The sequence below is a fragment of the Diadema setosum genome, chromosome 19 (assembly GCF_964275005.1).
Source record: "Diadema setosum chromosome 19, eeDiaSeto1, whole genome shotgun sequence".
Classification (NCBI taxonomy): Eukaryota; Metazoa; Echinodermata; class Echinoidea; order Diadematoida; family Diadematidae; genus Diadema; species Diadema setosum.
In genome coordinates, this window is record NC_092703.1 from 35,781,078 (window position 1) to 35,793,369 (window position 12,292).

General features: G+C 37.2%; 1 protein-coding gene across 1 annotated transcript in view; it reads left to right on the forward strand.

Annotated features, from left to right (window-relative positions):
• The window catches only part of LOC140242481 (uncharacterized), a 30,232-nt gene that overhangs the window by 5,453 nt on the left and 12,487 nt on the right, over nucleotides 1–12,292 (forward strand). The gene's annotated exons all lie outside the window — the stretch shown is intronic.

Below are 12,292 nucleotides of genomic sequence, written 5' to 3' on the forward strand. Positions count from 1 at the left end.
GGATGAGACAGTCAGACATTGACAGACAGAACCAGACAAACAAGAAGACAAGAACAGACAGAACCAGACAAACAAGTAGACAAGCCCAGACAGAGATATGATCAGACAGACAGAGTAAGAGTAACAGACAGAAGGAACATTCTGGAGGGCAAGTATAAGCATAGAACATTGCACATAGAAGAGAGGAGCATATTATACTGGGAGAAAAAATAGACATCATAGACAGACAAACAAGTAGACAAGTCTAAATAGAGATATGATCAGACAGACAGAGTAATGGCAACAGACAGACAGAATATGGGAAAGAGATACATTCTGAAGTGCACGTATAAGAATCTACATTGCATTGTAGAAGATAGGAGCATACAAAGAGGAAATAGACATCATAGACAAAGAGATAAAGTGATAGATAGCGAAATAAAGATGGAGAGAGAGAGAGAGATTTGGAAAGAAAGATACCGATATCCTCCCATGTGACTTAATGTCAATATTGGGATGTATATTGAATGTCATTTCATTTCCCGTGCACGGTGTCTTTCATTAGATTTCAATAACTGGGGATAATTTGCTCTGCCTACATGATGCCCATGGTGAGGCGACCGTCATTGAACCGACGAGATAGGATAATTCAACAGTGATGGGACGGTGAGAGGCCCCATTGTTGATTCATTAATGACAGAGTGGTTTTCACCCCGCAGTATTGACAAGGGAGTGTGTTCATATCTACCATTGATGATGGGAACATTACGATGTAGATTGCTAGTCACGTGACTGCCATAAAACAAGAACAAACTTTCCCAAAACTTTTATATATCAAGGGAGATATACAAAAAGCATCATCACCAGCTTTTCATCAGATCATGTTTTCAGTATCACTAAGAGACTATTTAATTGTCTTATACAGTATTTGAGTTAATGAGAAATAATCACACATTCTTTTGGACAAAGATATCATACATGTATAGTGTGCCTTTGTGTATGTGGTTAATATTCTGATTATGATTGAGCTGTAAATCTACCCAAATCCTGAATGAAAGTTTTATTAACTGCCCTTTTTACATGTCGATAATTGATAATCACCACAATGATTTGTTTGGCCTCAGGTATACACAAAGAAGCTCATCCTCCAAGTGTCTAAATGTACAAATATTTCCACTTAATGTGTGCCCCATAATATGCCTTTGCGTGCTTTAAGTGCTGATTGACCAGAAAACCCCATAGCATTATACACACTGTCCAAAGTCCCTGGCATAGTAAGGGTTAAAGAACATGATGATGCCGTCTAGTGGAAGAAGGTCACTATTACCATGCACTGTAAGTAGCAGCAGTGGCCTTTTAGCAGGGAGGAGATGGCAAGGAGCTGTCTCATTAATGGAATATTTAGATGCCTTGTGAAGTTCTCTGGAGGAGGATCATTCTTGAGGTGGTGAGGAAAGTAGACCAAGACATCATTCACCACACAAGGAGGCATTTTCAGAGTATTATCAATCATATTTTATAGTTCCCACTATATGGTGCCATCTGGTTTGGTGTATAAATCATGAGGACGATGACAGTGAATGGAGACGCTCACTGAATGAGACAGAAGTAGTTCTTCAACCAACCTTTAGTGTGCATCTACCAAGCATCTACTCATAAAGGGATGTCTTAGTAAGAAATGTTGTAAATGTACCATGTGGAGAAATTCTTAGAAATGTCACTTAACTAAACTTTAATTAAAAAAAAAAAATCTTGTAGCATGTAGTATGATTTCCAGATGCAAGTAGATTAGGAAGAAAATTTTCAATATGGTGCAGTTAGACAGAAAAAGAAACTGGAATATCTTCTTTCCTTTGTTGTTGATTAGACATGCAGCTGCTCTTGGTGAATTCAATAGTTGATAATCTAACAATTCTGGGTCATTTGACCCATTATAGCTCATTCCTTCAGTTTTATTAAAGATAGACTAGTGTGTGAAGATAAATTCCTCTGCCAAGAAAATGAAATCAGAGATAGTTGGTCAGTAAAATAGCATAATAATCACTTTTTGTACCTCTTTTAGTCACTTGTATATAATCCATTAATTCAATGTCTCTCATGGTCTACACCCAGTATTCTGACAGTTGCATAACATCTATATAAGGAAGAACATAGTGAAGCATTTCAACTGCTGATGGGCAAACCCTGTGAAAGTCTGGAACGTAGACTAAGTTGCCAAGATGGCATCTGTAGAACAGAGTTGAAAAACCCCAGAGGAGATTCCTATCTTTGTCGTCCAGGCAAAAAAGAAAAAGAAAAAGTGCATTTAAGGACATGGATTGGTAGAAAATCTACCTAACCCAGAAACGGGATCTCAAGAATTAAATAGGACGTAGAACTTTAGGGAGATGGCAACCAAAGAAGACGTTCTCTTCTGTAAACAAAAACTAACCTAGATACTAGTCTCTCTTCAGACCTCTGTGAATTACACGCGTCTGAATTTCACATTGTAGCTCTTTTGCATGGCCACGTGAAAACCCGTAAGGCAAAGATAAACAGTAAGTCTGTTCCTTGTGTCTGTTCTATGGGTTGGACTCCAGCTCTGAGCATTTCTTTATTTGCATCAGGGATTTGCTATTAAATTTTAAAAGCTCTTGGCCACAGTTGTTTGAATATAATCAATGTCAAAGATGGACCTTGAAACAAAGGAAGATAGTAAAAACAAATAGTATTGCCTTACAGGAATACAAATGTGTGAAATTCAGAAATTAAAATGCACACTCAACATTTCTGGTCTTACAGTTATGTGCATGCAGTGAACATGGGGAAGATGTGCAGCTGAGATGCAACAAGGCCATGATATCTCCTGAAGAAGAAAAAAAATGGGGCTGTGCTACTGTAGGGACGTGTTCTAGATTAAAAATCTTTGCTCTTGCAAGGGTGACAGGGGTCCCATTCCCCCTCCCCTCTCCTATCATTAAATTTCTGGCAGAATTTTGCCTCCATGTGCAGTATTTCTGATACGCTTATTCATTTGCACATTTTTCTATTAAACACACACCTTGATATTGAAAAAAATGTGCACTAATTTCTTATGTATTTAAAACATAAATTTCGTACCTGATACACAAGACCACTGTGTATGTACAGATGTATGGTACACAGGCTAAGTATGGCATTTCAGTTTCCAGATGACGCAAGTATATGTGACTCTCTAATGTACCATTTTCATGCATGTAATGAGCCATGACACTGTGGAACTGGACGTGATTACAATGGATGAGATAATGCCGAGAGCTGAAATTTATCATTTCATCTGACAAATTCAAGCTGGACGATGTGAATCATAAATGGATTTATTCAGAGGATGGAATACATTTGCACAGACAAGGCAAGCAGCATTACATACCATACACACAGTAGTGAGCACACCACAGATACACGTACTGATGACGATAGACAGATAATTCTAGAGTTTCCCGCTGTATTCCATCTTGCTGGTTGTGCCACTTTTGCACACTGCTGGCAGATCCAGAACAACGTCGGATTCAATTCCGAGATTCTAAGTGATCTCAAAAGTACAGATAGAATAACGGTATACGTCTTACGACTGACGCACATTCTAGGTAATCAACAAATTGGGAGCAGGAGATGTTTTTCTTGCGCACTGATTTACCTGCTTCGGTCCAAAATAAATAGATGATAAAGTAAACATATAGTACAACAGTACAACGATGTTGAAATGCGACTCGTGGCCTGTGACAATGCCGTAATCTGAGAGTAATGCACTGCCATGAGCTGCGATTTGTTCAACGTCAGATACGTCCATCACTAACGACAGATATTCTTGCATAAAAGGTAGATGTGCTTCTTAGAAGGGCTCAAAGTTCATCTTCCACCATTTGGAATTTGCTAGCAATATGAATCAAAAGGGTCTACAGAAAAATTTGTCCGGCTGACGCAATTTGCCAGGGTAATGAGTTGTTTTGGAGTGTTTTGAGATCCAAAGTGTGAAATACAATGTAGTTTCTATTGCAGTACATGACTTTTACTCCTGAAGTTCCTTCCCCAATCAGTGGTAGGTAAGTATTGTATACGCTGAATATTTCGTGAGGTTTTTATTTTCGCGAATTTCGCGAGTCGGGTGCTATTCACGAAATTAAAGACACGCAAAAATATCAACTCTATTCCCGATGTGAATGTGACGTAAGCATGTACATTTCCCCATTCAGTACAGGACTCCACGATCGCAAATTTAACCACTTGCGAAATCGTTGGGAACTCCCGATTCGCGAAAATTTAGACTCGCAAAATATATGGCGTATACAGTAAAATGCTACATGATTATCGATCATGCCCTAGCAATCATATATCCTCACAAGCTTAACTTGATTAACTCTCATGTGGAAGATCGATGGATACTGCTTTGGCCTGATTTGAAATTTGTTGTAAACATGTGGCAACCACAATTGCATATCATGCTCTGATATTGCAATACTTTGCATTTTCATTATTCCAAACTTACATTGTCATCACAGTGCTATTTCACACTTTTCTTATTCATATATCGTCTGTTCTAGAGCAAAAATTTAACAGTTTCTGCAGCCATAGAAACTATTTTTTATCTTCAGTGCAAAAGAGAAAAAAAGAGGCTACAGCTTTTTTTTTATAAAACTTAGATATTACTTGCTTTGTCATTTTGACTCTCAGAATGAAACTAATGAGCAAGTTTTACTCATTCCATGCATGTGTGAAGATTTTTTTTTTTTGGTCATATGATGACTAGTTTAAAGACTGTAATTGAATTTCTTCTTTGACTGATTTTAAAAACTTGCTTGACAGAGGATTGAGATCATTTTTTTCATGATCCATCAAAGTGGACTAACACTTTTCATTTGGTATGATAAATCTTTTAGTATTTAGAAGGAAAAAGGTGATTTGGCTGCACACATAAATTGTTACAATGTGATGTTTCTTCTCACGTTGAATCATCTGGTGCATTTCTTGGAGCTTGTTGACTGGCGGTAGACTTCAGTCAGTTCCAATCAAGCTTCAAAGGAAGGAAGGGAACATTATTTTGATGATAGAGAGATAGAGCTAAAAGAGCCCCGCACGATCCAGTGTAGATTGGATTGCATTTAATTAGCGTTAGATGAATCCTTAGATTATTCAGAGCATGAAAATACAGCCTCAATATATCTAGGTTTACCATGCAAATATGAACTAATGAGGAAAATTTCTATTAACCCAGATTGTGGAGGTGTATGAATTGCGGCTGGTTCCTCCAAAAAAAAAAAAAAAAAAAAACGTGGATGGAAAGGTTATGATGGTCTGTATCCTTCGTGGAAAGTTTCTCGGCAAGAATCGAAGTCTATCCCCCTTTCTTAGTGACATTTTACTGAATGTCAGGGTGTACTCTTCTTCAATAAGAAGCACACCAGTTCCCAAAGGGCCATAGCAGTTTGTGAGGTTGTTAGGGGTTCTTGTGGTGTGCAGCATAATTTCAAGTACATTCTGCTCTGTGAATACACCACTATCCTCAAGAACCTATTTATTGGTGTTGGAAGTCTTTTGAAAGAAAATATTTGATCAAAGGTAACTGTACTCTCAACAGTCATAGAAAAATAAATAGATAAACCTGAGGTTACAGTGAAGCTCAATCAGTTGACACCACACACACACACACACACACAAAATGCTCTTGAAAGAACATAAGAAAACTATAAACTTTCGTCGGTTGTTTAAATTTGTGAATGAGTGCAACTATATTTTTCACTGCATTTTGCTTTCATGTAGAATTTGAAATTTCATTTTATGTGGTGTGTTATATCAGATTAATGTTTTATTCTCTTTGTAATGTAGGTTAATAGTCAATCTATGATAGACAATAATACTGCCAGAAAAGCTCGCTCTCTCTCTCTCTCTCTCTCTCTCTCTCTCTCTCTCTCGATATATATATATATACTATATATATATATATATATATATATATATATATATATATGTAAAAGCGATATGGTGTCTTTACTGCATCCAGTATCCAGTATTGTGTGGAAAGATTGCAGAGTTTGACTTTCAAGCTTCCACTTCAAGTGAAAGCAGACTAGATAGTTGGCCTGGAGTTTATACTTGTAGGCCTACCTCTGTGAATTAAAGCTTCTTACTTTGTTTACGTGTGGACAAAGTCTGATGTGCATAAACAAACATCTCTGGACAAAAAGATTTTGTTCAGGTGGAGACAAAAAAGATTGGCAAGTTGTGGTAGGAGAGATTCTAGTAAAACAGAGTCTTTCATCTATTGTTGTTGGATTTGCAGTTTTTACTCAGGATGAAGACCAAAGAAGCCGCCTTCACTGTCCTCCCCCCCCCCCCCACCCCCTTCCGTCCCAACTCATGCCACAAATCACGACAGGTATTCTGTTTTGAATGGTTTCAGACTCACTGAAGAACTTATTCATGAACATCTTTAGAAACAATTTCTCGGCTGATTGATTTTTGTTTGTAGTCTGAAAGCAAACTTGCAGTCTGAAGTCTGTAGTCTGAAGGCAAATTGTAGTTGTTGCTTTTTTTTCCCTAATTACCTCCGCTAAGGAGGGTGCATTTTTGTTGGCACATTGGTTTGTTTGTCTGTTTGCAAAATAACTCTATAAGTTATGAATGAGTTTGAATGATTTTTTTCTTTCTTTTTTTAAAGGAAAAGTTGATAATGACACAAGGAAGAGATGAATTAATTTTGGCAGTGATTCGGATCACCTGGAGCCAGGATTTTCTTCTTTTTTTTAATTCTTATTTTTTTCAGGATTCTTTCTCATTGGAAAATAGAGTCCAAAATAAGGGAATTCAAGCTGTGTATATTTGAGGTGCACTTATGTGCACATATCATGTGCAGTGAGAAGCTAAGGGAGAGACACAAGAAAGGATTCTTTATCATTTGGAAATGGGGCCATTTTAATCATATATTTTAGTTATTATAATTTAATTCAATTCAATTCAATTTTAGTTCAATTCAATTTATTATATGGATGAAAATGAGCTGCTTGGTGGGAGTCTGCATTCTGCAAGTGATTATCTAATTATTTTATTTCTGAAATCACATTTGATCAGTCGCAGTATGTGTTAGTGGTGTTTTCCGATGAGATTTGTTCGATTTGAGTGTGTGTGTTGCAATCTGAATGGTTTGACTTCTAAGCCATAATATGGAAGTAGAGCTGTAGCTAGGGGGATGTGGTATAACTGTAAATTTGATGGCAAGTGAATCAAAGGATGTTTTGTTTTATTAATCCATTAAGGAAGAGCTGATTTTGCTTGAACACACATTTCCCACAGCCACCTGCCTGAGTATGCCCAGGACTAGTCTTCAACAGGTTAAAGGCATGATTCACCATTTGCAGATGAAAGCATTAGTGCTATAAAATAGTTCTAAAATGTGAGTTAGGGATAGAAATAACCACTGTCAAAATTTGAATCCGCATAATCAATGTTAAGTGTTGTTAAATACACAAAATGTGAATAATAGTTTAATATAATAAAAAATTTTCCAGAGTAAACCGTATACAGTTACGGTTTATTGAGAAAAACCCTGTATCTCCTTATATTTTAGGTTTTATTGCAAATATTTTATATGGTAGGATGTTTTATGATACAACAGACCTACACATATGCATCAAATATGATATCTTGAACATTTTTGAAATCACTGCTCCCAAAAGGTAAACTGGACCTTTAATGGGAATTGATGTGAATACTGATCTTTCAAATGGTTTGAAAGATTCTTTACATGATGTTGATGAATGTTGAAAAGAATAATTGAAGGAATATGAAGGAATTTAGGAGTCTTCAAACAGCAAAAGTAAACAGGAACTCGGCAACTGCTAAGAAAATTCAGATTGATTATTTAGATCAAATCTGATTGTCAGAGCGTGACACAAAGTTAAATGATTAGGCGGTGTGGTTATTTAACACAATCAAAAGCTGCTATTTTTACAAACTTTGCCAATCAAGTACCACAAATTAACAACACATGAAAATGCCACCATGCGTTAAGGTAAGAGTGCACTTATGAAGACCTGTATGTCATTTCGTGAAAGCAACATCTTGCGAAAATGTCCGTAACCGCCTCATTCGCGAAAATAACTTTTGAGCTTTCTACATCATCTTGGCTTGATTTCAGTATCATCAACAGAAAAAACAAAACAAAACCAAAAGCCTTTCTTTAGTGAGTCTAATTTTTTAAGTGCATGTTCAATTTCTGTAAGAATGTCTTGACTTCGGATGATAGGTAAAGAAAAGTTTATGAAGCCTGGAAGAGAGACTAGTGAGTGATAACTTTGGCCAAGCCACGATCTGGGGCAGCCCAGCAGTGTGACAGCATAAATCAGTAGATGAACCTCAGTGCACTGTCCCAGATAGATGGGTGTGCTTGCATCCTCCAGCTTTGTCTGAGATGTGTAAAGCTACGCCACAAGATGACATGTATGTAGGAAGTGCAGCAGAGTAATGTTGGGATTCTAGGTTTAAAGGGACTATACAGTACTGGTTGAAGTGAGAATTCAGCTTTATTACATTTTTTTGGTGAGATGAGAAACCTCTTATGAAATATGAAAGAGCATGTAATTTTAAGAAGGATTCAACGTTTATTTGATGAAAATTGGCCTTAAAATGGCTGAGATATCCAAAAAAGAGATCCTAATAAAATTGACAGGCCACAACTTTTATTAGGATCTCTTTGCTTTTCCTTGTTTCAAAACTGATTTTCATCAAATAACTTTTGATTCCCCGTAGAATTGTATGCTCTTTAACATTTCATAGAGTGGTTTCTGAATATCTCGCAAAACATTACAAGCTGAATCCTCGTCTCAACCAGTACTGTACAGTCCCCTTAAAGGGATGTAGTCTTCACAGTAAATCATGAAAGCAATACCTCCTTGGTCAGTAGGCGAGATACAACTTGAAATCAGTAGGCGATAGATCTACATTGGTTAGGCAATGAATAAATGTGTAGATTCTGCCGTATGACAAAGTAGTGTGCATTTTCAAAGCCAAGAGACAGTTTGTTGCAGCCTCCATTCTTGTGTGGCATTCCAACTGTCTAAAGCTGCTTTAGAAATACATCCAGGGCATTCTTTATGATCGAATAAAGCACATACCATGCAGTGATGCATCACTGCGATTCTTTTCATGTTTTCTTTTTTTTTTCTCCAATATTATTATCCTCAATCACACCAAACAACACAAAAGTTGCAAGAAATCCAGTTCGAAGAGTCAGTATATGAATGCAATACTTGATAAAAACATAGTTTCAGTAGAGCTTGCATGACATGTGAAAAACAATAATTTAGCATTTTTCTGCATATTGTAGTCACACATGGTTAAAGCTATGACTGCTGCTCTAAATGTGTCTCAGTTGAAACATTTTTGTCTCTGCAAGTCAAGAAGAATTCCTTTGAAGAGTGAGCCAAACACAAACACCACTTGCTAAGGACTGTGCAATTCTCATTCTTTCCTGATTTTTTTTTTCTTGCTAGAAGGAATTTAAACCACCGAGATGACCATAGTGTGTATAATGTACATGAATAGTGGCAGATCTGGGGGGGGGGGGGGGGGGGCACCCCCTCTTTATTTCTTGTTAAAACAAAAAGAAAAAGAAAAAATGGGGGGGGGGCGTGCTCCTTCCTTCCAGGCCCCCTTTTAATTTTGTAATTTTGTAAAGGTGCCTCCCCTTTACGGAATTCCTGGATCCGCCCCTGATGAATGTTATTGAAATAAAGCATACAGTGCCAGTCCCGATCAGAATTCCAGAATCCTCTATTCCTGAAAAAAAAAAAAAAAAACTAAAAAAATGCAGCTACTTGTATCACAAACTTTTTAGCGTATCTTCTGTCACGTCATATGAGCTCCTTGAAATGCTAAGATCTTACTACATCTAAAGTGCCTGAAAGCAAATGTACCCTGTAGTTGGAGAATTTCTCCTGTTTACATCTGTCTTAAAGAGAAGGAGAAGGGTACATCTGAAACAACAAATCTTTGTACCATGAAAGCATGGCGTAATGCCGGGAGGTTCCTTTTTCCCCCCTTCTTTCTACCTACTCCACCCATGCAGAATCTCGATTCCCAACTAAAGCCTCATTAGGATTCCTTCTCGTGGAGGAGACCTTGTTATTGCAGCCTCCTGTTCTTCGTCTCAGTGCTTTCGGGTCATGCAAGGTTAGCTTCGATGCCAAACATAGTTTGGTCGTTGAAATGGGAAGTTTTTCTCTCCACTCCTCTAAAACCGATGCTTTTAGAGCGATGCCCATTACCACACAATATTCCGTCCACATTCCAAGTAGGGTTAGGGCTCTCCACTTCAGATTCTACCTTTACATCTACGCTTTTGTCTTAAATTACGCCATCTGCATAAATTCCAAGTTCTTCCATCCTTCCGTAGTCACACATTCCTTTCCAAACAGACCCCAAGCTGTAGACTTCTGACATTCATGAATATTTGAGAATGCCAGCCTAACTTGCTCAGCTTTGTCTACTGTGGGTGTTTGTTCGGCAACAAAACACCACAAAATACGAGCACAGTGCACGACCACTTTCCCAAGAGGACGTCCATGTTCTACTGCATTCAAACAACGATAAAGAAACCTTCAATATTGTTGTTTTTGTTTTTTTTACTGTCAAATCCTTATTTGCCAGTGCTCACATAAGATGAAGTGTAGTCCTCATTTTTTTTTTTTTTTTTTTTTTTTTTTTTTAGCAGAAGAAAAGACATACGGATAAAAATGGTGTTAATGCATTCTCCTCATCTTTAGAGAATGTTTGATCTTGCATCTGTTACACATGAGAAGCAAAGGGCATACTTAAGACTTTTATGTCTTGTGTCCTCAGCTAATGTTACCCTTGCATCATAGAAAGATCCTATCTTTCTTAAAGATCCTATCTTTCTTAAAGATCCTGTTTACCTTTGGGAACAGTGAATTCAAAAATGTTCAAGATATCACAAATGATGCATTATATGTGTAGGTCTGATGCATCACAAAAATCCTACCATATAAAATTTTTGCAATAAAACCTAGAATATAAGGAGATGGTCAGTATTTTCTTTTTTTTATTAAACCATAACTGTAGATGGTTTAGTTTTTTATTTTAATTTTTTTAAATTATAATTATTGTTCGCATTTTGTGTATTTAACGATACCTAACATTGATTATACGGATTCACATTTTTACAGTGGTTGCTTCTATCCCAAACTCACATTTTGGAACTATTTTAAAGCACTAATGCTGGGTTTTTGTTTCATCTGCAAATGGTAAATTATACCTTTAACCCTTTCTGTGTCAGGGGCTTTGGACAGTGTGTACAACACTGTGGTGTTTCTGAGCCAATAGCCCCTCAAATCTTACAAAGAGCTAATTAAATATCAGTAGATTTGAATATGAGGATAGAGCCAGCTGTGCCAAGATTATCGTAACTTTTGTAACTTGGAGCTTACATCTGTTTTATTTATTTATTTTTTTTTTTTGGTGGGATGAAACTTTGATGAATTGCTCTGGCATCGCAACATTGTGTAGACAAAGCCTTTTACATGCCTTTCACTTTTGAGAATCTTAGCTCCTTGCAAACTTGGTAAAAGTTTTATGCATGCAGAAATTTTGTGTTTTGCAGAATTATAGATAATCAGAGAAATGATATGCTCTTCGTCAGAGTCTGAAGCTCAAACAGATCAAAGATCAGGCTGTAGCTTAGAGGGAGAAAGAGAGGGAGAGATGAGATTATGAAGGAGGAAGATAAACATTCTGCGTCACTGCCTGATGAGAGGTTTGCTGGAGGATGCCAGACAGTATACAAATCAAATGATACACAGATCCACCGTTCTATTAAACAGATGATGCACAGATCCACCGTTCTATAAAACAGATGATGCACAGGTCTTAATGTGATTCACGTGCATCAAGTGACTACCAGGTATGGAAAATTATTTAACCCACAATGTCCAGCCGAGTGGATTTAGAGTAATTTCCATGGTTGCCACGTGCATACTAGTCCTCCCGGAGCTCGAAAAGACTGGTGTATTATCTGTTTTATAAAACAGTGGCAAATTTTTTGCCAAAAATCTATTTTTTTTTTCCAGTCATGTGGAAAATCTACTGGCTGCCTGCCTAACTATGCATTAGTAATTACTGGATGCACAGTAAATTTACTGGATGCATGGTTAGCCATCTCTTACTAAGTGTGCGGATGCTTGCTAAGTGTGTGAACGATTCCTAATAGTCCAAAGTCTTTCTACTCGCTAACATTACTGGATGCACGGCTAGCCATCTCATGCTTCATGTGTGCAAATTCTTGCTA